General features: G+C 34.2%; 1 long non-coding RNA gene across 1 annotated transcript in view; it reads left to right on the top strand.

Annotated features, from left to right (window-relative positions):
• The window catches only part of LOC107180374, a 222,344-nt gene extending 194,917 nt beyond the window's left edge, over positions 1 to 27,427 (top strand). The window contains exon 4 of the long non-coding RNA XR_001511137.2: positions 27,365 to 27,427. This is a non-coding gene — a long non-coding RNA (uncharacterized LOC107180374). The remainder of the gene's footprint in view (positions 1 to 27,364) is intronic.
• The last annotated feature ends 466 nt before the right edge of the window (positions 27,428 to 27,893 follow it).

Genomic DNA, 27,893 nt, shown 5'->3' with positions numbered 1-27,893 from the left:
AGAAGACATACATGTATGCCTTTAACCTGCCACATTTAATTGCAAGTTTATTCAACTATTTTTAAATTTACTTCATTAACACAACTATTATAGGATATTCAGTTATGTCATTATTTTTATATCTCCTGTTAATTTGGTAGTTATTTTTCTGCTTTCCCCTCTACCTTTATTTTTTTTAATTTTATTTTAGAGGAATAGAGAGAGAGAGAAATCAGAGGAGAGGGGAAGAGGGAGAGAAAAAGGATCTTAAGCAGGCTCCACATTCAGCATGGAGCCCAATGTGGGGCTTGATTCTATGCCGCTGGGATCCTGACCTGAGCCAACATCAAGAGACGGATGCTCAACCAACTGAGCCACCCAGGTGCCCCTCCTATTATCTTTATTTTAAGCAATAAATTAGCTCCAAACTTGAGCCTTTGAAATATAAACAGTATGCTTATTAACATGTGTGACAGCAATCATTAATCTGGTAAGACCAAGCAATAAGCTATTTTGAAAAATTAACAATTTTAGAAAACCAAAGTTACTTTTCAAATTATCGAAAATTGCTTCATTAATTTTTGGTAGAAATCTTCCTAAATGCAGTGCTCATTTGCTTTCTATCTTAAACAGACTCTGTATACTAAATATTCTTTTGGCTATTGTTGCTAATCTTTATTTAATGAAAACTAGTTGATTTAATCAATAGGAAGAGTAACATTTCAGGTGCAGTTGAGATATGTAGTGAAGTTTGTTATGAATATACTCACAGATCACCATTACGTTGATATTTTTTCTCTTACCTTGCTGTCTACTGTTATAGCTATAACTCTTATTTTCACCCATTTTGCTCCTTTTTAAATACCTTCTGTCTACCAGAGTTTATCAGCTAAAAAAATCAAATAACAAATGTGTAGTCAAGACATTTATTTTACTAACAGTTGAAGTTTGTTTCTCTGGCACTAAGGGCTCGTGTCTCTAATGTAGTTAAATAAAACAGTAGGCTATATAACAGTTGTTTTCCTCAGAGATTTTTGTTGCTTATTTCTTCTGAGTTCCTTAGATGAATTTGGGTTACTTATCGGTAGGATTTACCTTCATCTCTGTTTCTTGTCTGGATTTTGTAGTTGTCAACATATCATCACTGAATTATTATATTGCGTTTATTAAATAAAATGTATTTATCATATTTCCTTATTTAAATATTATAAGCAGTATTTCTCTTAGTGATCAAATAAAGCACTTAAAATTAGTTAAGTAGTTTACTTAGTACTCACTACAAAATTTAGCCAAAAGCACAGATTGAGTTGTACTCCTATCTTGGCTGCACTTATACTGGCTAGTGAAAAACATTTAAACATTGTAAACATTGGTTTCCTCATTTTTAAAACAAAGATAATAATAATTTCTTCCATGCAGGGTTTGATTAAGATCAAATCACGTACGGTATGGCACCTTCCCTCACATGTGAAAACATCTCCATAACCATTAGCTGTTACTATACTAAAGTTTTGTACCAAGAATCTAAGTAGTTGCTGGTGATAAGCAAAACAGTTATAGTCAACGCCTTAATAGTATTATTTCTTCATTCTCTGTTTCAAAGTAGAAAGTGATAAATTAGAGTCTCTAATTAGTATAAAACGTGATTAATCCAAGGAAAGAGGATGGTGATAGGTGGTTTGCATACATACAGATTCAGATTTGCGTTTTGGTTCTGCTACTGGCTAGCTGTACATTTTGGCAAGTTATTTAACTTTTCAAAGCCTGTTTCCTTCGATGTGAAATGATTATTTTTATTTTATTTTTTTGAGAAGATTTTTTTTAAAGTATGTTTGACACAGAACGTTGCATTCGTTTCTGTACAACGTACTGGTTAGTTGCATTAGTTTCTGTACAACATACTATGTTCACCACAAGTGTAGCCACCATCCATCAGCATACAAGGCTATCACAGTATCATTGGCTGTATTTCCTATGCTGTGCCTTTCATCTCAAGACTTATTCCATAACTGGAGTCCTGTACCTCCCACTCCTCTACATCTATTTTGCCGCTCCCACTTGCCTCCATCCCCTCTGGTAACTATCAGTTATCATCTATATTTATGGGTCTGTTCCTACTTTTGGTTCTTCATTTGTTTCATTTTTTAGATTATGTATCATATATGTGAAATCATATTGTGTTTGTCTTTCGCTGTTTGATTCATTTCACTTAGCATAATTTTAATAGCACTTTCTTCACGGGATTGTCATGATGATTTTATAAAAAAGGTGGCCATACAATGAATAATACTGTATATTTCACAAGTAAGTGCATAATGCATGTAAGTATAATGGCATTAATATTTATCTCCATAACTAAATGCAAAATTTTATTTTTTTTCATTTTTAAAAAAATTTCTCTTTCTTGAGAGAGAGAGAGGAGAGAGAGAGAGTGAGCATGAGCAGGGGAAGGGCAGAGAGAGAGAGAATCTCAAGCAGGCTCCGCACTGCCAGTGCAGAGCCCTAAGCAGAGCTCAAACCCATGAATGTGTGATAATGACTTAAGCCAAAATCAAGAGTACAATGCTTAACTGAGCCACCCAGGTGCCCCTAAAAGCAAATTTTTAATTAATGCCACTTATATTAATCACGATTTGTCATTTAAGAATTATACATAATTTGGAACGCCTGGGTGGCTCAGTCAGTTGAGTATCTGGCTTCAGCTCAGGTCCTAATCTCACAGTTCGAGCCCCACATTTGGCTCTGTGCTTACAGTGAGGAGCCTGCTTTCGATTCTCTCTCTGTCTCTGTCTCTCTGTCTCTCTCTCTCTCTCTGCCCCTCACCCACTTGCACCCTCTCTCTCTCTCTGTCAAAATAAATTAACTTAAAAAAAAAGAATTATGCATATAAAAATCTGATTTGTACACACACTTTGTGAATAATACAGCAATAAATGTTTGTTATAATTATATCTGGCTTAAAAAATCACATCTTCTGAAAGCTGTCACTTTGTTTTTTGAATAACATTGAGGGATTCTGTGGTTAGCCACCAATTCAAGAAGTTTATCTTGTACCTCTGAGAAGAAAACTATTTAGTAATTTTAGTAAGATTCTGCTCTTGTTCTTTTGTCTGACACATAGATTTTGTTTTTATTTTTTATAAGAAATGTAAAGATTCTCTATTTTACTCCTTCCATCCCATCTCTCCTGAGTATGGGTGTCCAAATTAGTCTCCAGGAACATACAATGATGTTGATGTAAACCTTTCTTTATTGCTATGAATCATAACAATCTATTTTTACCATTTAACTTTTGAGGGAACACGAGTCTCACTTTTACAAAATGAATGGTATGAAATTATTACTCTTTCTCTGAAAGTAAACATGTCCAACATTTATACGTAGTTTTCTACGGATATCAACACAAAAATATTCAATGTATTTAATTTTTTGAAGAAACTTAATCAGAATAATTATATCACATTTTGAAGGCCAAATAATTTGTTAATTGAATTTTTTACTTTTATAGCATATTTGTTGAGGCATTACATAGAAACATAATAGAAACAATCATATCCTTTATTTGTTGAATATTTCAATAGAATTTTACAATAGAAGAACATATCTTTGAAAGTTCCAGCTATCATGACTTTCTGTGTCAAATAACATTATATGATTTAGTTGTGAGGAATCTAACAAAAAAACTAGAACTTAGTTATATGAGAATTTTAAAATGTGATGAAACTGAATTACAAAGATTTTTTTAAAAATTTCCCAAGGTCACAGTTATTATTTGTTGGACGCAGTCTGGGATATTTTTAAAACTTATATTATTGGAGTGGTATATTAATATAATTCATATAAGGGCATATATAAACATAAAACATTTTAGATTGACTCTGTTTTTGGTATGTAGAAATGAAAAACAAGAAAAACCATCTCTATTTTTGGAGTTTAATCTACATATTTATTTGCAGAAATAGGAAATGGTAATGTATAAGTTTATTCATTGTATCATTATTTGTAGTGGCAACACTGGGAAATAAACTGAATGTCTGTCATTTGAGGATTAGTTAAACAAATTACACCAAAAAGAAAGATATACAAAAGGAGTATGACATTTTCTACATATAGGAATATTGTTAAGTAATAAAAAGCAAGATACAAAATGATGTGTATAATAGACATGAGTTTTTGGTAAAATGGTGGGACATAATCTGTATTTATATTTGTATGTATATTCATAAAGACACTCTGGAAGTAAATAAAAGGGAGGGTAGGAACTAGTAACAATGTTTACCATTGGCAGTATTGAAGAACAGGGCTGGTTGATGGGGAACTGGGATGGAAGAGAGATTTTCACCTATATTTTGGGGTTGTTAACTATGGTCTCATATTGCTATTCAAAATTAAATCACCTTAAAATATAAAATGCTGTGAAAACTATTGTATCACAACCGATCATACTGGCAAAAAGAGGTCAAAATTTTTCAAAAAATAGTTTGCAGTGATAGAAAGTGAAGAATGAGAGAAATTGGATATAAACAACCTTTTTCCTGTTCTAGTCACTTAAATGTCAGGGCCATGGAAGGGGAAGTAGAGGAATGGAACATGTTTTTTCCTGAAGTGACAAAGATTATTTAACTGGCTACCAGTGCATGGACTCTGGTAAGAGTGCAGAATGTCCACCTTCCATTTCTAGTGAGAATAAAATGAACATGAGGAAGTTAATCATTCTCCATAAAGCATGAGTACTTTCATCACTTTCCATGGACGTGATTACAACTCCAGGTTCTAGTTAGTATCTTCTCATAATCTTAGATGACCTTAGACTATCATGCTCTCTTCTTTAGAATAATCCCTACTTCTTTTGCGAACTCTATATATGAATGTCTCATCACACCTTCCATGTATATATTACTCCCAAGTTGATTATTCTTAGCAGTACATAAAATTATCCTTGCCTCTGAACTTCAGAATTTTTGACTCCTCAAAATTCTTTTTTTATCTGCTAAAGTCATCAAGCAAGTAAACCTTGCTGTTTTGTCCTCTTATCTGTTCCAGCTCCCTTTTTTCCCCACTAAATTCTATTTTAGATACCCTTATTAAAGCATATCAAGGGTACAACCTTCTCAAAATTATCTCTCCTTTCTTGTAAAACATGTCATTCATTTGAAAAAAATCCCACTAGTTCTAACCTCTTAATGAGGCTTAATGATGAATCTGTGTCATATTGTTGATTCAGTGTAATGGCAGTGATATACTTACATAACAGATAAACCAAAGTTAACAGAAAAATTGTCTCTCTCCTCTAGTCTTATTTTTGCTATTTTACATTCAACTATGTGCTATTTTCAAGTGAGTAAATATAGAATATTACTATCTTCAATAGAATTTTCCAAATTCAGTAGAAAAAAATAATTTAAGAACATGTATTTTGGAAAAAAGATAAACTGAGTAGAGGAATGTCAATTGTTAACTTTAAATTGGGTCCCTGGGGGTGCCTGGGTGGCTCAGTCACTTAAGCATCCTACTCTTGATTTCAGCTCAGGCCATGATTTCATGGTTCATGAGATCAAGCCCAGCACTGGGCTCTGCTTTGACAGCACAGAGTCTGCTTGGGATTCTCTCTCTCCCCCTCTCTCTGCCCTTCCCCCACTCACGTTCTTTCCCTCTCTCTCAAAAAAAATAAATAAACTTATAAAAAATTTTATTTATTTTTATTTTTATATTTCTTAGGGTTTATTTATTTTTGAGAGAGAGAGAGAGTGTAAGTGGAGGAGGGGCAGAGAGAGAGGGAGACATAAAACCTGAAGCAGGCTCCAGGCTCTGAGGTGTCAGCACAGAGCCCCAATACAGGGCTCAGACTCATGAACCATGATATCATGACCTGAGCTGAAGTAGGACACTTAACCAATTGAACCTCCCAGGTGCACCTTATAAAAAAATTTAAACAGGGTTGCTGAAGGCAAATAATTTAGAAGTAAAGGAGAAACTGAGAAACCATCGTATACTTATAGTAAAGACTTCCAATACCTCTATCCTCTGAGGCCAGGTTGTCTGCCTTATAGGTCTTATTAACAAGATCCTTTGGTCCTCCAGTAAATAGATTTCCTTAGGTGATACCAAGGAAATAGCCTCCTTATGCCAAATCCTGATCCATTGTTCAGTGTGCTACAATAAGGTTCCAGGGTATTACCAAAGCATGTTAAATACTGCAGAGATATGCAATGTGCACTTTGCTACACTGCAAAAACAATAAGGAAAACTCTTGACAGAGGTTGGATTTTATTAACAAAAGGAAATAACAATAGAAATTAAGCTCACTTTTTTTAAGTTCATTTATACTGGGACAATGATGACTACTTTAAAATTAACTAAAAATAGTCCTATTTATTAGATAGTATCACTTCAATATGACCAAAGTGACATTTAGTGTTAATTTGGAGCAAAAAGAATTTCAGATGAGTTTCAGCATTGAAGATATGCTCTATTGTTTCTGGCATATTAGGGTTTACCTTGTCAGTGTTCATTAGAAAGGAAGTTTATATCAACTCTGAAAATAACAATGGACTTCAGAAAGCATGTTATTATATTTCTAGAAATTTTCCAAAATGAATGCAAGTAATGAGTCTCCCAATAATTACAATGGAAAAGGGGCATCGCCATTGTAAAAGAGTCCTCACATATTGGTTGAGAATCCATTGTTAAGTACAGACAAACTGTTTATGGAAAGCATTTAAAAATTATTTTCTTCTAATGTGCCTTTGAAACTAATAATGTACCAGAGGTATCCAATGGTATAATAGAAATCAGCTTTAATTTAAATTTAAATTTAATTTAATCCAAGGCACTAGTTTATACTCTGAATGAAAATCCAGGCAAAGTCCATAAAGTCTTTGCTGTCCCTTAAGTAAAAGATAGTATTGGTTCAAAAAATTCAGATATCAGTTTTATTAATAATCAACTCTTGAAAATTCACTTAAAAATACTCTTTTTCCTCTCAATTTTATAGATAACTGAAATGGCAAAAGGGCGTATTTGGCATCTTCTCATTTTCCTTGCATAGGTTTCTCTTTGTTCTTCATCTTATCAACTGCAGGGGAAGGAATGATATCAGGAAAGTTCTTGTTTGACCAGCAACATCCAAGGTGGCACTGGCTTACTCACCTAGCACTTGGAGCTGTTTAAACTACTTCTTTTCACGAGTATCTTCAAGGTCTCTTGAAAAAATTTTCTCTTAACTCAGCATCTTTTACCTGTAGATCCTTCTTTTGATGTAGACAAGTGGATCTTCTTTAGCTGGGTATTTATAGCTTGGTTCTTAGGTTCTGATAATCCAGAGCTTTTCCCTCGACATTAGTGTATTTCCCTATAGTTTCTAAGAACAACATACCAGTACGCTGTTGTATGTAGCCCATGTATAGACATTGGGAAATACTCAAATTTGCTCCAACAAATTCCAGAAGTCTCCAATGTAGCATCTCTTCTGTGTTCATCATCAAAAGATCCAGTCAGTCTTTGGCCATTTCAACTTGCCAGGTGAGTCAGACTATTCACTGTGTCTGTAAAATTGTGAGGCCATATATTAAGCTCTCCAATTGGTTGCACTAAGCCCCACTGAAACCCTTTTCACAGGCTGAGGAGAGGAAACCATTTCCTATATTACCTCTTAGAGTGAAGGTGGTGAGTGGTGGGACTTAAAAACCCACCAACTCTCTCCAGAACCTTCTCCTAACTTCCAATTCTGTCCTTATTTTCTTCAATCCTATTGTATAGGCTGGGAGTGGCCAGCAAAATGTCACATAACTAGCTGTCCTCCATCTCTTTTTCTAAGTCTTGCATGATGGCCTTTCACTTGTGGTATCTGTTGTCATGAAGCCTAACCTGAAAATGAGGCAATCATTTCTCCCTTTCTATATCCTGCTAACCTTGCTAGGCTTAGGGCCATGCAAATCAAATGCAGAGAGCTCTGATTTTGGTTCATGACTATAATTTCGCAGGATAAAGTTGAAAACACAGTGTGATCCACCATAATTCCATATATCGCTGACTTGTTTTATAGAAATATCTGTGTAATATGTTTTTATCTTCTGATTATAAATTAACTGCAAAATATTTTAATATATAAAATACTTAAATACTCTAAGATAACTAGGTATATTAAATGAAAGAACACCTTTTTACTTTTGTAACTAGAAAGGTATTATAGGGAAGTAAGATAATGTGGCTTTTGAAGACTTTATCTGAAATCCATTCAAAATTGTTTTAAGGGATTTAGTTAGATTGTCCACCACTAAGCTAAGTGTTATTCTGAGCACAAATGAAAAATTGGCTTTCTGCCTTTCTTCCTTCTTGACTAACGTTGATGGAATGATAAAATGGTCAGCATCTGCCTGTTCTCCAGAACCTTATGTTACCATCAGGTTTGGGTCACAGTCACTTGGAGGTTATTATCACTGTTTCCAAGCCTAGATAAAGATCCAAAAATGTTTAAGGTACTCAAACATTTTTGAAGCTCCTACTAGAAGATGAAGGATTAATGTCAGGTAAGGATACCGCTTTAAAGGTACCTTATAGATAGGTAGTTGCACATTTTCAGAAAGTTAGAAGTAATATAATGAAAATCATTTGGGCAAACATTAGCTTGAATGCCAGATTCAGGATTTCAGTGGAATGCAAATCAACCAAGCCTGAAGTTTGATTGTTAAAATCATCAGTACTTGGGGGGAAACTCACTCTTCTAGAGACAAGAATGGAATAGGTCTGCCCATCCTCTTCCTGTAATCACTTTTTGTTGATCCTCCTTATTACTCAGCACAGAATTTCTCTTGATCTTGTATACAATTCTTTTTATGAATTTAACTACATTAATGTTTTCTCTACACCTACCACCTTCATTCCTAAACTTCATCTAGGCTTAACAAATCATGCACAGATACACGTCTCTGGAGCTTAATATACAAGAATGTAAGATCCCTCCCTTTGACAACTTTGGTCACTTCCTCAATTTATGAGATAGATAGATTTGGATGGGGTACTTAACCTATATCAGACTCATTTTCTTCAGCTATAAAATATGTATTTTTTTTTGTTAATGAGACACTATGGGTGAAGTCCCTAATATAGTTATAACACATATTAGGGACTGAACAAATATGAAAGACTTTTTTTTTGCTCTCCATGAAAAAAAATGGTATTCCAGAGAAGACAGAAAGAACTTCCATCTCAGGAATCAATGCATGGTTGATGGAGAAGGTGTCACTTGCTCTGAAGCTTGGAGCATTAAGTACAAGTTGGACTTGTGAATAGGTAGGGAATGAAGCTCCCAGAAAAGGAAGTGCCATGAACAAAGGGAGTTAATGTCTTGGAAGTAAAAGGTATATAAGGAGTACACCTACATTTCAATTTGTAAAGAACATAATTAGCAGTAGAGACAATAATTAGAGGGCAGTGTTTAGGGTATTGAAATCCTCACTAAGGAATTTAGACCTAAAGTTATAAAGAACAAATAGCTTTTGAGGGGTTTTGTATAGGATGCTCAGTGGTGTGATTCATGAAGAAAAATCCAGCAATAGTGTATTTAGGGTGTATTTAAAGTAACTGAGAAGGATGGATTTGGAAAGCTTTGGTGGAAATGGAGAAGCGGTGGCTGCTAGATATACAGTGAGGAAACATCAGAAATCTCACATACTGGGCAACTGGGTGGTTCAGTAGTTTAAGCATCTCACTCTTGATTTTAGCTCAGGTCATGATCTCACAGATCCTGAGTTTCAGCCTCGCGTTGGCCCTGCATTAGTAATGCAGAGCCTGCTTGAGGATTCTCTCCCCCTCTCTCTCTGCCCCTCCCCTGCCAAGGTGCATGTGCGCACTCTCTCTCTCTCTCTCAAAATAAATAAATAAACTTAAAAAAAAAAAAAAGAAATTTCATCTACCCACCAAGGAAACTAATGGGATAGCTATGCATAACATGGAAATTTAACAACAAATGACTAGTTTGTGGCTCTGCCCAGACAATATTTACTTTCCTTTTAGATGTTATATTTAATAGTACATTGTAAATAGTTTATTATTTTGTATTGCATAAGAGGTGTACCAAAATTTTACATATAGTTATCTTTCAAAGAGACAAGTAGTCCTAGCTCTCATGTGTTTGGCGTTTAACCTTGATATTGCTTTGAGACATCATTGGCATTGTTATTTTTTATTCAACTTGATTTTTTATTTCATTTATTTAGTGTCTCTACGATAATATACTAACTTTAAAGGAATTCTGTATGACTCCCATAACACTGGACATTTAATACTTGATTTACTTTCACATATGTGAAAAAGTTTGCATTTGTCTTAACATGAATTTTCATAGGATACCTCAATTAAGACATAGAATTCTTTATTCTATCAACTGGATATGTGTTTCATTAACAATGAATATTAATTGACAATGGCCATTAAGAGTTTTCTCCACTGCAAACATTCCATTTTCTTGATAAAATTAAAGATGTGTTTTGACATTTTAAGAGTGAACTTTCACTCTTAGGTTGTATCTCTGTCTATATCTATATGAATGATACTGTATGAAAACCTACATTTCAGTTAAAAATGATAACACATGTCATATAATCCTTCTGAACTCTTTTTTATTATTTTTATTTTTTAATTATTTTATTTTTAATTATTTTATTCTTTGTTTATTTTTTATCTTAGCTTTATTTTTTCTTCCTGCTACAGTGTATTTTCTAGTGATATTTTGAACAAATACTGCATGAGGTAAACTTTTTAAATACTTATAAGAGTAAATATCTTTACTCTTGATCTTGAAGTGATAATCGGAATGAGTCAGAATCATTGTGTTAATTTTTTTCTCAGTATTTCAAATACATTGTTCGATTGCTTTCTTATGTTCAAAATTCTTAATAAAAGTATACCAGCAATCTGAAGGTCATTCCTTTGTGTATAATCTCTCTGGTAGCTTTCAGATTTCTATATCTCTGTGTTGAAAATTTTTAACAAGGTAGTCAAGTTTGGGCTTTCTTTAATTCAGAAATATTTGTGCATCATTTCAATCTGAAGAATCATGTCTTTCCTCAGACCTGAAATATTTTAGATGATTATGTGTATATAGTTCCTTTTTTCCAGGTTATCCATTTCTTACTTCTTGCCACTACTATTGATGAGTTTAGGAATTTCTAGTTCTATTCTCCACATCTCTTCACGTTTCTTTTACATTCATCATCTCCTTATCCTTTCGGTCAGCAATCTGAGGGAAATAGAACACTTGGCTTAAATGATCAGCTTAATAATATTTTCATTGGTAGTGTGCCATTTTGACACTATCTTATATATTAAGGTTTCCATAATAATATTTGTTTCAATAATATTCTGTATTTTCAGTAATGATATTTTCTGTAACCAAATATTCTTGATCAATTGAAAAAGTGTTTTATCTCTCTACAAATAGTCATACTTATTTTAAATTACTGTCTATCTTGTTCAAGTATCTCTATGTCTTGAATATAAGTTTTCCATTTGCTATACTCCCATATTGACTTGAGTTTCTTCAAGTATTTATTTGAATATAGTCAAATAACATCAATAGAATTCTGACAAAAAACCTGTTCCCTGAGATATCATTTAACAAACTGATTAAAAGAATTCAAGAAAATTATTTTTCATTTATCCCATTGAAAAAAATATTTGAGAAAATTTTATAGTGTAATAGTAATCAGCCAAAACAGAGAATTCAATATGGGGAAAGGCAAGGTGTAGAAAGAAATGAGAGAAAGCTCATTAGAATGCAGACTCCATGAGGACACACATATTTGTTGTGTTCATGGCTGCAGTCCAGCACCTAGAACAGTCATTTACAATGAGCATTCCATAATTATTTGATAGATAAATAGATACCTAATTATGTATGGGGTATGTCATTTAGTCTATGTAACATTTAATTGAATATAAATGGAGAATGCTAGATTTTCTGCTAATGTGATGTGTAATGTGAAAAATCACTACTATAGAACAGACAAAATATAAGAAAACCTTATGCCTTAGAGTTGGATAAAGTAGTAATAAATGTATTCTTAAATTCTAGCTAAAAGGGGGGGGGGTGGGAGCTGGATAGCTCAGTTGGTTAAGCATTCGACTCTTGATTTTGGCTCAGGTCATGATATCATGGTTCCTGAGTTTCAGCCCCACATCAGGCTGTTTAGGATTCTGTCCCTCTTTGCCTCTCTGTCTGTCCTTCCCCCACTTGCTCTCTATCTCTCTCTCAAAATGAAATAAAAATAAACTTGAAAACATTCTAACGTGAAAAGAGGGAAGAAGGTGTGAAATGAAGATTATTCAAAAAGTTTCTTCTTATTGAGATGTAAGGGAAAGCAGTAAGAAGGCTTAGTATCAGGTGAAAACAAAAGGTGGTATCTTGCTTTGATATAAAATAGAGTAAAATAGGGGTGCCCGGGTGGCTCAGTCAGTTAAGCCTCTTACTTTGGCTCAGGTCATGATCTCATGGCTCATGAGTTCAAGCTCTATGAGTTCAAGCCCTGCATGGGGCTCCGTGCTGACACCTTGGAGCCTGGAGCCTGCTTCAGATTCTGCCTCTGTCTCTCTGCCCTTCCTCTGTTCTCTATCTCTCTCTCTCAAATATAAACATAAAAAACATTAGAAAAAATAGAATAAATAAAATAAAATCGAGTAAGATATGTTTTGTTATAAATTCTGAGGAAGGGGAAACAAACTCCTAAATTCACAATTGCAAAAGTAGAATGATCAAATAAGTAATAATGTAAAGACATATAAATATGATAAAGGAAAAAAAAAACTAAAATCAAGTAAATATTCCTCATACTGAAAGTAAATAGATTTTATCATTAGAAGATAGTATGCAAAATTGGATTGAAAAAACACTTATTTGTGCTATTTACAGAAACACTAGGGATAATGTAATTAAATAGATGAAAATAAAAGAATGAACAAAGAGAAATGAGGAAGTGCTTGTAAAGTGGAAGTGGCAGCAGTCTGATTAATACCAAACAAGGTAGAATTGAAACAGCATATCATTATGTAATGATATGATTCTATGTGAAAGGCATCACGGTAAAAATCTGTAACATAGAAATTACAGCTAAATATATAAAGGAGAAACTGTTACAAATGCATAGAGAACAAGAAATATATATAGATATATAGAAGGACTTCAATTGTTCCAATTAGATACATCTAGCAGCCAAGATACAAGTGAGGATATAAGAAAGTGAATACTCATTCAACAAACACATATAGGTGTGTAAAACATTGCCTCTTTCAAAAAGAAAGTATATACAGTCTTCTCAGACTCTGGAACATTTGCGCAAATTTAATTAGCTGCATGGCCACAAAGAAAACATTAACAATATAGTCTTACAGCCAGCATTTTCTGGTTATGATCTAATACAATTGGAAATAAATAGTGTTGACCAAAATATATCACGTGTAGAAATTAAGAAACACACCACTAAACAAACCTTAAATCAATTAGGAAATCAAGAGAGAAAATCGTGCACAACATAGGAACAATTTACATTAAAACCTAAGGGACTAGACAACTCTATATTCAGGAGGAAAAAAATGTATAGCTTAAAATCCTTAATTATTATAGAAGGAAACAATTGTAAAGGCACAAAGTAGTAACTAAAATATTTAAAATAAAAAAATATATACCAGAAGATTAATTAGTGTTATAATCCAAAATTAATGAACTGGTAACTACACACACACACACACACACACACACACACACTTACCAAGTTGAGTAAGTCCAAAAGCTAGTTCTTTGAGAAGACCAATAAAATTAACACCCTATAAGCCTGATGATAGAAAATGGATAATACAAAACTAAGTAAACTATATAAAATTAGTATTAAGGAGGGATATACAGCTATAGCCATAAGAAACCTCATAGGATTTTTGAGATGATTATTAGATATTAGTCCATAGGAACACATTATAAAACCTTTGAGAAACATAAGATTGTTCTAGGAAATATAATTACTAAGTATTTCCAATTAAATTTAAATTTGAACAGTTTAATAATTATAGAAGACATTAGAAAACTGATTAAAATTCTGTAATCTAGAAGGGCACAGATTAGATGAAGGTCACAGCTAAACTTTAACATTATAAAAAATTCAATACTATTTGAAGAATTTCATGCCATGGGAAATAATGAAAAAGTCTCCAGTTTAGTGTATAATGTCACAATAACTTTCATACTAAAACCCAATTAAGGTAATATAAATAAAGAAAATTATGGAGAAATTTCATTTATGATCATTGAATCAAAATGTTTAAAGTAATTTATTACAACAGTAAACTATTATTAGCTACTAATTGCCTCTCACAACCTTGTTACCAGCTACTGGAAATTGTCAAGCTAAATATATAAAATTCATATATCTATTTTGTGAATAGTACCCCCTAGTGTTGTACAATCCAAACCCTGTGAAATCTTATGAAGTGAGCCTGCCACATTAACACCTATTTCGAAAATCTATTTCAAATGGATAAAGAATTTACCGGTAAACATTAAACAGGAAAGTTCTACAAGTAAATCAAGGAGATCATGTGTAAAATTTGAGGATGCAGAAGAATTCTTAAACAAGACTGGAAATCTAAAAGCTTAAAAAAAAAACAAAAACAACCAGAGGGGCACGTGGGTGGCTCAGACAGTTGAGCACTGGACTCGGTTTTGGTTCAGGTCATGATCTCACAGTTCATGGGTTGGAGCCCCGCATCGGGCTCTGCCATGAAGGTGTGGAGCCTACTTGGGATTCTCTCTCTCCCCTCTCTCTGCCACTCCCCAACTAGTGCTCTCTTTCTCTCTCTCTCTGTCTCTCTCTCTCTCTCAAAATAAATAAACTTAAAGAACAGCAACTAGAATTTATTTATTATAAATTAAAGCTTTGTATGGTAAAATATTATAAATAATTTCAACATAATAAAATAGGTTTGGAAAAAACACTTGTAAACCCAAATGAAAGAAAGATTTTATATCTAGAATATGCAAAAAGTTCTTAGGAATTGAAAAACAAAATCAACCCAGATAAAACTGGCAGCAATTATATAATTATAATTTATGGAAGAGTAAGCTCAAAAACTAAAGAAAAGAAATTTAAAAAAGTTGATGCAAGCATGAAAAAAACCATGATATTTTTAATTTGCATTTTGCCAATTGATAATAAAATTATGAAACTCTATTATTTCATAGTCATCAAATTAGTAGCCTTTAGGAAGAATTATAATATCTATGTCATAATTGGGGGTGAGAAGTTTGGGGGAAAGGGAAGTTTCACATATGGCTGATGGAAATATAAAGTGTTATGGTCTTTTTGGAAAGCAATGTGACAATATCTCTTAATATTAAAAATAAGGTCTTGAAACACAGCATCCATTCCTAGGAATTCAGTCACATGGAAGCAAAAACATCAGTTAGTAGACAACAACAACAACAAACCTTTGTACAAACATACTTACCTTGTAATGGGTGAAGATATGTTAGGAAAAAGTGAATGCAATTCAGTATAGAAAGGAATAGTAAATTAAGGCTCAGCTATTCCATGGAACATTTTGCATTTATTAAAAAAAAAAAGTAAATCAGTGCTGTACAAGCTAACTTAAAAGTATTTTCACAATTCATTACTAGGAGAAGATAAAATGAAGAAAAGTAGATGATGAAAAGTATATTAAACAATCTCATTGTGTAATTAGTAATCAAATCTCCTCTATCTTTGCTAATTTGTATCCGAATGTGGAGGAAAATACAGAAAGAGAAAAATGAATTGTAAACATGAGTCACACCCTTGTGTTGGAGTGCAGAGAGGTCTGATGCAGGAAGTCATAGGAGCCACAGATGGAGGAAGACAGTGAAAAGTGGAGTAAAAAAAATAAAGGTGGATGTATTGAATAATTAAAACACAGAGGACGCATATTTCTTGAGAAGGAGAATATGTTTTCAAAACAGGTCCTAAAAAATTGGTTAGCTGTATTTTTTACAGTTACGTATGTTCTTGTGGGATAAATGGACATTTTCTCAATATGTATCATTTTACTAAATCAAACTAAACTCACGGTTACAGTCTGGGACTTTATACATTAAAATCCATGGAGAATTATTCAAGTATTGGAAAAGGATCTTTACATACAACTATATTTTAGGGTACTATTGTAAGAAAAATAGCATCAAGCATGACCACCGAGGTCTTTCAGTACTCTTTCACTGACAGCCTTATTCAATGGACCTTCCACGTGGTCCGAATGATGTGAAGATCTACTGAATGACAGGCATTTGCATTTCCAGTGATAAAAACACCTTTGCAATTGCATTTTGCAATTCTTTTGTTCTCATGAAGACATTAAAATATTCTGAATGAAATTCAATATTTTTTTTTCTTTAATTCCCTACTGGGGCACCTGGGTGGCTCTGTTGGTTAAGCATCTGACTCTTGATTTCAACTCAGGTCATGATCTTGAGGTTCGTGAGATTGAGCCCCATGTCGATGTGCTGATAGCTGATGGGCTGATAGTACAGAGCACTATCTGCTTGGGATTCTCTCTTTCCCTCTCTCTCTGTCCCTCCCCCACTTGTTCTCTCTCTCTCTCTCTCAAAACAAATAAATAAACATGAAAAAATCCTTACTTTTAAGGCAGCATCTACTGAATGCAGTGAACTAACAAAAATTTCTCTATTTCTCCAAAGAGGACCTCTTGTGTCACAACTGATCACATCAGCCAGTGAGTGAAGACTGTGATATTTCCACTAATAAAATTTTCGTAAATCAAATGCCTCTGGAGATGAAATAAGGCTACAATGCTAGAGTTATTACAATATCTCAAATAGCTTTCTGCTAACAGTCAGTCTACAGCAGAAAAGCCTCTTACTATGTTCCCTAGATTGGATTAATTCTCCAAGGCTATTCATATCTCAAACCTCAGTAAGAAAGAGTGTGTTTTCTTGGTAACTCCTGGTAGGAATTCCTTGGCTGCCATTCAAAAGGAGAGCCAAGCTGCGAAGACGCCCTGTTCAGTGAAACAAGCATCTACATCTGGACTTAGCTCATCAATAAATTACCAGAAGGAATATTTCCTTTCTGTCACTTGGGAGCCACATATGAATTCAGCTTATGCTTCTTGCTTGTTCGTGGTCAGGCTCAGGCCTATTGGAGAGCAGGGAAGGCCAGGCACAATGAGTCATTCAGGCCTGAGCACAAGGAAGGAAACGCTCTAGGGCCAAAATGCTATGTGGAGTCCCATTCAGAGCACCGCACATTTCCCTGAAACTTGCTTAGGAAAACATTCTAATGCTGTTTTTAGTGTGTTCTATTTGTCATCCTGAAACACAACACATTAGTTGCTTTGAACTCCTGGGCACTAAAAATATTTAAGTTACATAAGCAGATTGAGTGAAAGAAAGACTAAATGGAGCTTTTAACTCAACACACTCAAAAGCATCTCCTTATTGCCCTGACGAATAGTGAAGCTCTTGTAAGCGACTGTGGAAAGCTCTCCAGACAGCCAGCCCATATTGGACAGTGCAAAGCAGCAGCAAAACCAAGATAAACAGCCGCACATACTTTCTCCTGCTGGAATGAAAAGTGATGTTTTGCAAAAATACATACTCTTTTTCCTATTACTATTACAATTCTTGTATGACTTTTATGTCCAATTGTTGGCTCACTAGGACTTGCAAAATGTTTGAGAGTAGAAAGAAAACAAAAGGAAGAGTTATTGCGTTTGCTCCCTGTTCTGTCCCATACCCATTTGAAAAGCAGACACCATGTAAAAATAAAAGAAAAATATTCATATTTTCTCGTTCTTACATTTTTTTTTTTTGTCTTCATCTTGTATAGTTCTGGTGTCTTGATTCGTAATCTTGAATCTTTTAGGATGTGTCTCTATCCTCAATACCTTTGTGTAAGGCATCCACAGGATTTACAGTTTAGGATTGTACAGTTATTAGTGAATCTGGTTTTAATTTTTAAGATGTAGACTGCCTGTGTGTGTGATATATATGTGGAATAGATTACAGAAGAGTGATGAGGAAATCTTTATAGGAGCTCCTGTTATAAGCAAGCTTTATTATGCATATGAAAATAAGTTGAATATGAGGAAAAACAGAATAAATGGCATCATACATATTCACAATATAATTCTTTTTTGACATTACTGAAAATAAGTGTGAAATCCTTCAACACACACACACGTCCCAATAAAAAAGAGGTCAGTAACCTGAGTAACTGTTTCTTTGCAGTACCTACTGAAGGACTTTACTGGAAAAAAAAAAGGGGGGGTGAAAGGCTTGGTGTAGTATTATAAGACTCATAAAAAGTCAAAAATAAAAGACACAATTTTTAAATTAAACTTTATTGCTTGATTTTTCATTTAGCATTTTGGGTCCGATGTACACAAAATTCAAAAGGAAGCATAATCAAACTTTATTTAAAAATCATATTTATATATAAGTAAATTCGACAAATATCTGTTACTTTGCTCTAAATATAAACACAACTTTACTCCACACTAGTTTCTGAAGGGAGGAACTCAAAATTTTCTTGCTCAAGGGGCGGGGGCAGAACCAAGGCTGTCAAATTAACCTGCATAGCAATAAAAAAAAATGTATAACAGATATTTCTTAGAGGGAAATATTTTCTAAAGCCTCTCTATTTAAAGAATAATAAAAAACGAGATGGTATTAATTAGTGGCAAACACAGATGTGAAATAAAATGAGGAGGGGCACAGGATATAGGAAACTATTTGAACAATTTTAGCACTTGAAAATGTCAGACAATTTATTGAGGATTTATTCACTTGGTTTGGAAGGTCTTAGGGACTGGCTATGAAAAACATCTAAGAACTGGTGCTATTTTAACTGAGTCAAACAGCAGTATGAGCACAGAATACTTTTTAGGTTATTTTATTACACTAGTAAGTGAGAGGGACAAATTAATTACTGTTCTTTTAACTCTAACCCACAGATATAAGACAAATAATTAGAAAGGAAGGCAAAAGATAAATTAGGAAAAAGTTCATTTTGGGAAAAAAAAAAGTAGACTCTCCTGTTTGTGCGCCTCAACCCCAGAGGAAGATCATACCCAGTTAACTTCTTTCAAATACCTGCTTTGATTTCAGGGAAATTTTGCATTAATTTGTGATCCTTTAGCTTTTAAAAGTCAAGCTAATATCAAAACTTTGAGATCTTAAGAGACAAGGAGCTAAGATAATTTTTTTTAAATCTTTATGGACACATTTGAAATATTGAGTAATTTATAGGAATTGTTATTCAGCTAATTAAATACATTGACATCCAACCTCTAATCCAGGTTTTATGATGTATGTAACTACTTCTGCCTACAAAAAGACAGGCTAGCAAGCATACTGCAAATTGATGAATACCTAAAGCCTGTGTCACAGTTTCTAAATTCAAACCCGTTCCTACTTTTTAAAACTTCTTTGCCTTATTATCATTGCATTAGCTCATCCACCAAAGTCCATTTAAAGGAAACATGTTTTAAGACAAAGCCAACCTTTGCTTCAGAAAGCAGCCTTATTTTCAATGAAAGGTTTTGGGTTTTCCAATTCCTTTAACACTGTAACCCAGGAGAAGTCATTCCACATTATTGGGCATAGGATACAACACAAGTCAATATTATTTCCCTTATAAAAACCTGCAAGTGTTTATACAAACCCTTTATAAAATTCATTAATTACTCTTGTGGTGTTCTTGTAGACGCTGATGTTCCCCCCCTCCACCCTGTTCAGTGATGAGAGGGCAGACTCAGAGAAGGAAAGAAAATCCACATTTTGAAAAACAAAAATATTATTTTAGTTTTTTTCTCCCCTCTGGGTAATCTTGGATTATTACTGTGACTTACTACCTTTGTGCTGAATGTTGGTGTTTGCTCTGTGTGCAGAAAGTGAATCATCTCAATCTCTACATAGCTTCAAATTTCATCACAGTCATTTTGCACAGCTCAATAGGGTCTGTGCCATAAGAATTGTTAAACAATATTCAAATAAGGGGCGCCTGGGTGGCTCAGTAGGTTGAGTGACTGACTGTTGATTTCGGCTCAGGTCATGATCTCATGGTCATGAGACTGAACCCCACATCGGGCTCTGTGCTGGGCATAGAGCCTGTTTAAGATTCTCTCTCTCCCTCTGCCCCTCTCCCTCTCTCAAAGAGTAGTCAAATAAGACGTGTTTCAAATCCCACTTACACTTTCCTCTCAACATTTCAAACAAAATAAAATAAATAATGATGTTAAGGATCCTTTTAGAACTAATGATGCCTCTGATTCATTATGAATGTGTTTCACACTATGTCATAGAGTCCCAAACTATGAAGCTTTTCCATTCCCTTGTCCTGATTTTGGATTATTTTTTCGCTTGAGAGTGATTTAGAGAAAAATGAATTGTTGTAATCGAGTAACTTTATCCAGGTCACTGGAGCACCCTGCCTGCCTTCTTTCCTCTCCACAGCTTTCCCACCCACCACACACACACGCTGGAATGCAGCTGTGAGCATCATTTTCCTTGTTCTAAAGAAATCATAAAAACAATTGGATAAGTGTGTGCAGTGGCCAACTTTCTCTTTCTTTTTCTTTTGGTAAACACTGTGGTTCCCAAGTCTTCATCTCCACTTCTAAAGGTTTTAGTCACTCTTGCTACAAACTGCGGCAGCCTGCCAGGGCAAAAACACAATCAGAAAAAGGGCAGCCTGCAAAGAAGAAAAAGGACAACTGTGTGACAATGACATATGTGAGAAGGTGATAAGATGATGCTTGTTTCAAAGAAGTTCATATGATTCGTTACTATTACTAGGATGTTGTAGGGAAAAATGAGACAAACCATTATAAAATGAAACACAGTTGGGCTTTTTTAGGGACAGACTATGGCTAGTTCCCATCACATCCTGTCAGCTGTCCCATGAGCCAGCTGAATTAAATGTAACTCAATGAGAAAACGGCAAAGCTCTTTGCCGTTAATGTAGACACCTGCTGGTTGCATAATTGTTTTAAACAGATCATCTTTTCCAACTTCTGACACATGAACTTAGTGTGATTCAATCTGAGGTACTCTAAGTGGATAATAAAAATTCTCAGACCTCTGTATCTGCAAAGAATATTTGCGTACAATATTCACAGACCCTGCTGAAACAATATTTCAGTACATTTTTAACTACACCCACCATAGCTGGAGCAACCTAAGGCAATAAATGTCATTTTACTTTGTGATCAGTATATTCAGAGTTACTACACAAAAAAGAAATGTGAATACAGTCTTTAAAGATAGTTAGCTAGAGGGGAGTCAGGCTGGCTCAGTCAGAAGAGCACTTGATTTCAGGGTTGTAAGCTCAAGTCCTATGTTGGGTGTGGATATTACTTAAATGAATAAAATATTTTTTTACTGTTTACTTATTTTTTAGAGAGAGAGAGAGAGCATGAGTGGGTGAAGGCCAGAGAGTGGGAGACAGAGGATTTGAAGAAGGCTCTGTGTTGAGGCCAGAGAGCCTGACACGGAGCTCAAACTCATGAACCATGAGATCATGACCTGAGCTGATGTTGGACGCTTAACTGACTGACAGCCACTCAAGCGCCCTAAATAAAATATTTTAAAAAATAAAGATATTGAGCTAGAAAGGGATCTGAAAGTGGAAAGGGCAGAAACTGAGCACAATAAAGAATAGATGCATAGACTATAAAGTAATTATATTGTTATAACTCTCTCCAGATTATTGTAAAGATCTTCATCTTCTCAGAGGACAATTCACAAATCACCTTCTAAATTTTCTTACCTACTTCTATTTTTGTATACTTCTCCTGATAAGTTTTTCCCAGACATATATTTGAAGCAACTTGGTCTATTTATGTTCGAATATTACATCTAGATAAGGTAACCTCATTTTTTAAAAAACTCTAGATGATTTATTATATCATTCCAAAAAAAGACTTTACTTCTATAAAGTTTCACCTATACTCAAATATAACTTCTGAGATTTGTTTCATTTTTTAGACTCGAAAAATTAAGTGGGGTGGGGGGGCACCTGGGTGGTTCAATAGATGAAGCATGTGACTCTTGATCTCAACTCAGGTCTTGATATCAGGATCGTGCATTCAACTCCTGCATTGGGCTCTGTGCTGGGCATGAAGCCTACTAAATAGATGATAGACAGATGATCAATAGATGATACATGATGGATAATGTGGGGTGAGTCCTTCACAATACCTGATTGGTCAACCTGCTGGGGCTAAATGAATAACAAGAGTACAATGTACATCATTACATTTTAGAAGTGGTTTGTTTCCTATTCTTTGTGTCAATAATGGGATGAGAGAAAAATGGTTTGTAGGCAGTATATGTCTAAAAGAAATGAAATAATCTAATCGTGAAAAAGAAGTGTTTTGAAACAATGTATGAAGAAGGCCTTCTTGATGGAGGATATACTTTGTTGATCAGAATGAATCAGGTTCCCAAACGCCACATTGTGTTTCTTTTCTGCATCTTATTTTTAGCTTCTAGAGAAAGGAAAATCTTTACTCCCTCTTAAAATGCAACACTTACACACTCACCTTAGAAATGATCAGAATATTTTAGATGTAGTTAGTGACTTTAATGTTTAAGCTACAAATCTCACCAGCATGACAAATGTAGATCAATGCTTCCTAAAATTGTGTGTCAAGTATGAGTTCTAATGGAAGTCATATTATATTTTACATATCCAATTAAATATTTTAAAAGGTAAGGTGTCCCAAATGTCAGCATGTGTAAAAAGCCAACTAAGTGACATAACTTTAACAGTAAGAAAGAGGATTGATTACGGAACAGCTTCTCTGTGTGTCTCTGATGCTTCATTCACACATTCAACAGATAGAACAGTTATCCTGTTTTACAGATAAAGATATGGATGCTCAGAGATGCTAAGATATCAGAAGTCACATAGGCACTGACTGTCAAAGACAGGGTCAGAGCTAGTCTCATTCTTCTATTTCATGAAGTGAAAATTAGAGTGGTTTTTGAAAAATTTTGGAGTTGAATTAAATGCCAAGTCAGAATTTTAACTATTAAGCAGTCTGGTCATCTGAATAGTCATCTGGATCTGAATAAACACTCATCTTCATTATCTGGTTTTATTTCCACTTTCCCCTATTTGATATACATACCAATAGATTTTAGCAGTTTTTGACTCTGCTGTTGTACATTTGTAAACCATCTTCAAGAGAATAAGACCTAAAACATCAAGGGCTCCTGCAACCTGCAAGATTAAAAGCCTGGTAGCAGCAGCTTTTTATCCCACTCTGCTTGAACCTGTCTATGCTGACTGAGCTAGCAGACTGTTTAAAGTTCCTGTGGCTTGGGCAAAAGCCAGTCTTTGCAGACACAGTTTCATAGAAGAGAGACTTTTTCCGCTTACAACTGGCCAAGTTTTAAATCCTTCAGTGGTTGAGTCTGATTAGGGAGGTAACATGGGGGAAGGTGGAATGGGTTGTGGGAGTTCATTTGTTGAGGAGAAGGTATGCTTTATTAAAAAAAAAAGAAGAAATTCTTCAGCTGCAGAAAGGCATAAAGGCACAGATATTTTGAGTTTATATCAGAGGCTGAAAAGATGGATTACTCTGTAGTCACAGCTGGTCTTTGGACTTAAAGCTGCCTGGACATAAAAAACTCAGTAACCCCCTTGGCACCTCAGTATCAGTGTGGCGTTGCCATTTTTCTTACCTGGCTCTGAAAGCCTTTTCATTTCATTAATTCATTCATTCATTCACTCATGCATTCCCTCATTCTTCACATGTGCCTACTTCTGTAAACCACATACATCATTGTTCTCAAGTTCTAAGTTGAGCTCTCTAGGTCTGTCATGCTCTACTCTGTAATTATTCACTTTCAAAACTACTGAACTGCCTTTCTAATCCACTGAAGGCTAAAATAGAACAGCTTTTTAAGCATATTTGACATAACTTTTTTTCATTGTATTGTAGAGAAATATTGTATGATACATCTTCACTTCAAAAATACTGATGTAAATTTTTAATATTTTTGTTGCACTAAATAATGTTACAATTACTTTTGTGTTCATAGAAAGATACACAGTCACCAGTAACTATAGAGCAGGGACTCTTAACCAGGGGTAACTGTACTCCTCATTAAATGCACTTTGAGGGGTTTGTCAACAACTAAAATTGTGTAATTTCATATATGTGTGTGTACATATGTGTTATATGTATATAATATCTAGTAAAGACCTCTGATATTTTTATCCAATTCTCAAAACAGTCTAACACACACATACACACAAAACTGTGCATTATTTATACTTACATACTTTTAAAATCCACAATGAAATGAACTTTACTGCTAATTGGCAATGATTATGATCATCAGTTCAGGAAATGTTCTCCCCAAATCACTCTCTAAGCCTTTTTCTCTCTCACAAAACTATCAGTCACAAATCTTCAGATGTGCTATTGCACTCCAGTTTATAGGAGACAAATTTTAAAAACCAACCCCAGACAAACAAACCCTAAAATACTTCACTTGATCCTGTTTTCTTAACCAAATCCTGTGCTTTGCTTTCCTTCCAAATTTAAATTCTTCAGCAAAATTCCACAATCATCTTTATACCATTCATGAATTATTTAATCTCAATCTCTGTGATCTGAGTCCTACCTAAATCCAACAAAAAACTGTTATGGAATTTTGCTTTCATTACTAAGTTAGTTCACCATACAGACTGTGAAAAAGCTATGGAGGTCTAAGAGATGAAGACAGCAGAGAAGAATGAAGGAAATGGCTTGTTGAGATCCCATTTGTAAGTCAATTTACATCCTCTGAATCCATGTTGTTTGCTCTATTGCCAACTCTCTCATCCATCCTTTGATAACATCATATTTTTCTGCATTACTGTAACTTCTTATTCATCTTTTTCCAATTCCTGCTTTCATGCTTTAATTCTCCATGATAGGTAATGTCATATATTTCTTTGAATCTGTCAAGTGACAATGTTTATCCACCTTTCATTCATTCACCATCACTCATTTATGCAAGATTTCTCCTCACCACCTTATAATTCATTCAAAGAAAACCATTTAAAGAAAAAGTACTTTTTTCACAAATTAACTGCTCTTTCTCTTCTTCCAAGATTAACTAAAAATTTAGAATGTCAACACTAGGTGTCATTTCTTTAAAACTTCAGTTTTAATTTTAAGTTTTATGCTCCTCTGAGGCAGCGAACTAGAAAGTGATGTCTATGGATATGGAGGAAAAAGAAATTGTAATCATTTTCATGTTTAGATATAACGGCTTATCTTGGGGAGATTCATTGAGTCTATTTTATTCACTATTCCCTAAGCATATCTTAAAATTTTTCCATTCTTGGAGCACCTGGGTGGCACAGTCGGTTAAGCATCTGACTTTGGCCTAGATCGTGATCTCATGGTTCATGAGTTCCAGCCCTGTATGGGGGGCTCTCTGCTGTCAGGCCAGAGCCCTCTTCAGATCTTCTGTCTCCTTTTTTCTCTGCCCCTTCCCCAGCGGATCAGCGCTTGCTCGATCTTGATAGTTAAAATGTTTGTTGTTATTTTTCCTTTCATATTTTTAATTATTTAATGGACTACTTCTTAGTTTTCCATTTTAATTTCTCTATTGATTCCTTTGATATGCCTGCCTATGTTTATTATTATATTACTTCGGGTAATATAAATAAACCTATAACCGTATAATTCAATTGTCCTGTCCCCATCAGTTGGGTTATATTTGCATATATTATATATGAACATATATTATGATCTCGATAATACAATTTTGTTTTTAATTTTTTTGCTTAAAGAGACAATTTTACTTATTTAATAAAAATTAATATAAGAAAAGTTATAACCTTTTATATTTATTAATGTATTTGCCACTTGCTGGGCTATTTATATCTTTCCATTGATTTCAATTGTCATCTACTGACCATTCCCTTCAGCCCAAAGAATTCCTTTAGCATTACTTATTGTGAAGGTGTGTGCTGGTGTCATTCTCTCATCTTTTATTTTTCTAAATATACCTTTATTTCACTCTTAGTTTTGGAAGATCTTGTTTGCTGGATATAGAATTCTAGTTGACAGGTTAGTTTGGTTATTTATTTGTGTTTGGCACTTAAAAATATGTTTCTATTTTCATTTGGACTCCACTATTTTTATTGAAAAATTTACCATAATTAGTGTTTTTGTTCCCTACATAGCTTTGTATCCTTAGCTGCTTTTTAATTTTTTAAATTAAGTTTTTTTTATTTACCTTGAGAGAGCGAGAGAGAGAGAGAGAACACAACTGGGGGAAGGGCAGAGAAGAAGGAGAGACAGAATACCAAGCAGACTCAGCACCATCAGTGCAGGGCCTAATGCGGTGCTTGAACTCACGAACCCTGCGATTGTGACCTGAGATCAAGAGTCGCTTAGCTGACTGTGCCACCCAGGCGCCCCTATCCCTAGCTGCTTTTTAAACTTTGTTTTTATGTTTGGTTTTTAGCCACTGACTTTTATAATACTTTTTCTTTTCTTCAGGTAAAATTCTCATAATAAAAAATTAGACATTTTGAAGTGAACATTTCAGTGGCATTTAGTACAGTCTGTGCACCCATCACCTTCATCTAGTTCTAAAACTGTCATCACCCCAGAAGGAAACTCCATGCCAATTAAGCAGTTATTCTCCCTTTCCTCCCTCCCTCAGTGCCTACCAATCACCAATCTGCATTTTATCTCTATGGATTTACCTATTCTGGACATTTCATGTAAATGAAATTATACCTTAAGTGACCTAGCATCTTTCACTTAGCAAAATGTGCATGTATATTGTAGCAAGTATCAGCTCTTCATTCCTCTTTATAGCTGTATATACCAGTTTATGTATCCGTTCATCTAATGATGGACATTTAAACTGTTTCCACATTTGGCTACTGTGAATAGTGCTGCTATGAACATACTTGTGCATGTATTTGTTGAGTATCTGGTTTAATTTTGGGGATATACATCTAGAAGTGGAATTTTAGGCCATATGGTAACTCTGTGTTTAACTTTTTTGAGGAACTGAAAAATTATTTTCCACAGTGTCTGAACCATGTTATATTCCCACCAGCAATATACATGGGTTCAATTTCTCTCCAACAGTTATTTTCTTATTATTATTATACCCATAATAGGAGGTATGGAGTGATACCTCACTGTGGCATTTGATTTGCATTTTCCTAACAATTAATGGTCTTAAGCAAAATATTACTTTTGCTGCCTTATATCTACATTTTCCCTCTGTTATTCTAATAAAGCATATGTTACATGTTTTGAAATTGTCCATGCAGTTTTTTTGTGTGTTTTCATTCTTTTTTTTCTCTTTGCATTTCAGTTTTGGAAGTTTATACTGACGTATCTTCAAGCTCATTGATTCTTTCTTCACCAGTGTCCAGTCCATTGATGAATCCATCAAAGGCATGTTTTAATTTATGTTACAGTCTTTTTGATTACTAGCATTTCCTTTGATTTTTTCTTAGTTTTCTATATTTTTCCATTGGAGCCCTTAACATATTAATCACAGCTATTTTAAATTCCTAGTTTGATAATTGCAACATCTCTGCCATATTTGAATCTGATTATAATATTTGTTTTGTCTTTTCAGCCTGTGTTTTTCTTGTCTTTTATTATGGCTTATATTGAAAGCCATACACAATATATTGAAAAATAGGTCTAGAGTTAAATAGGCTTTTAGTGTAAGGTTTTATGTGATTCTGACTAGGAGTCCAGCTGTGTTTAATGTTTGTTGTGGCTATAGTTGCCAGAGGCTCAAATGCTAGTGTTCTTGATTTTGTCTCATTTGTTGCCTTTGGGTTTTCCTATTAATCCCTCCTTAAGTAAACATTGATCCTTGCAATTCTTTC

Source organism: Panthera tigris, chromosome B2 (assembly GCF_018350195.1).
Source record: "Panthera tigris isolate Pti1 chromosome B2, P.tigris_Pti1_mat1.1, whole genome shotgun sequence".
NCBI lineage: Eukaryota > Metazoa > Chordata > Mammalia > Carnivora > Felidae > Panthera > Panthera tigris.
The sequence above is the reverse complement of the archived record's forward strand: the minus strand, read 5'-3'. Positions and strand labels throughout refer to the sequence as shown.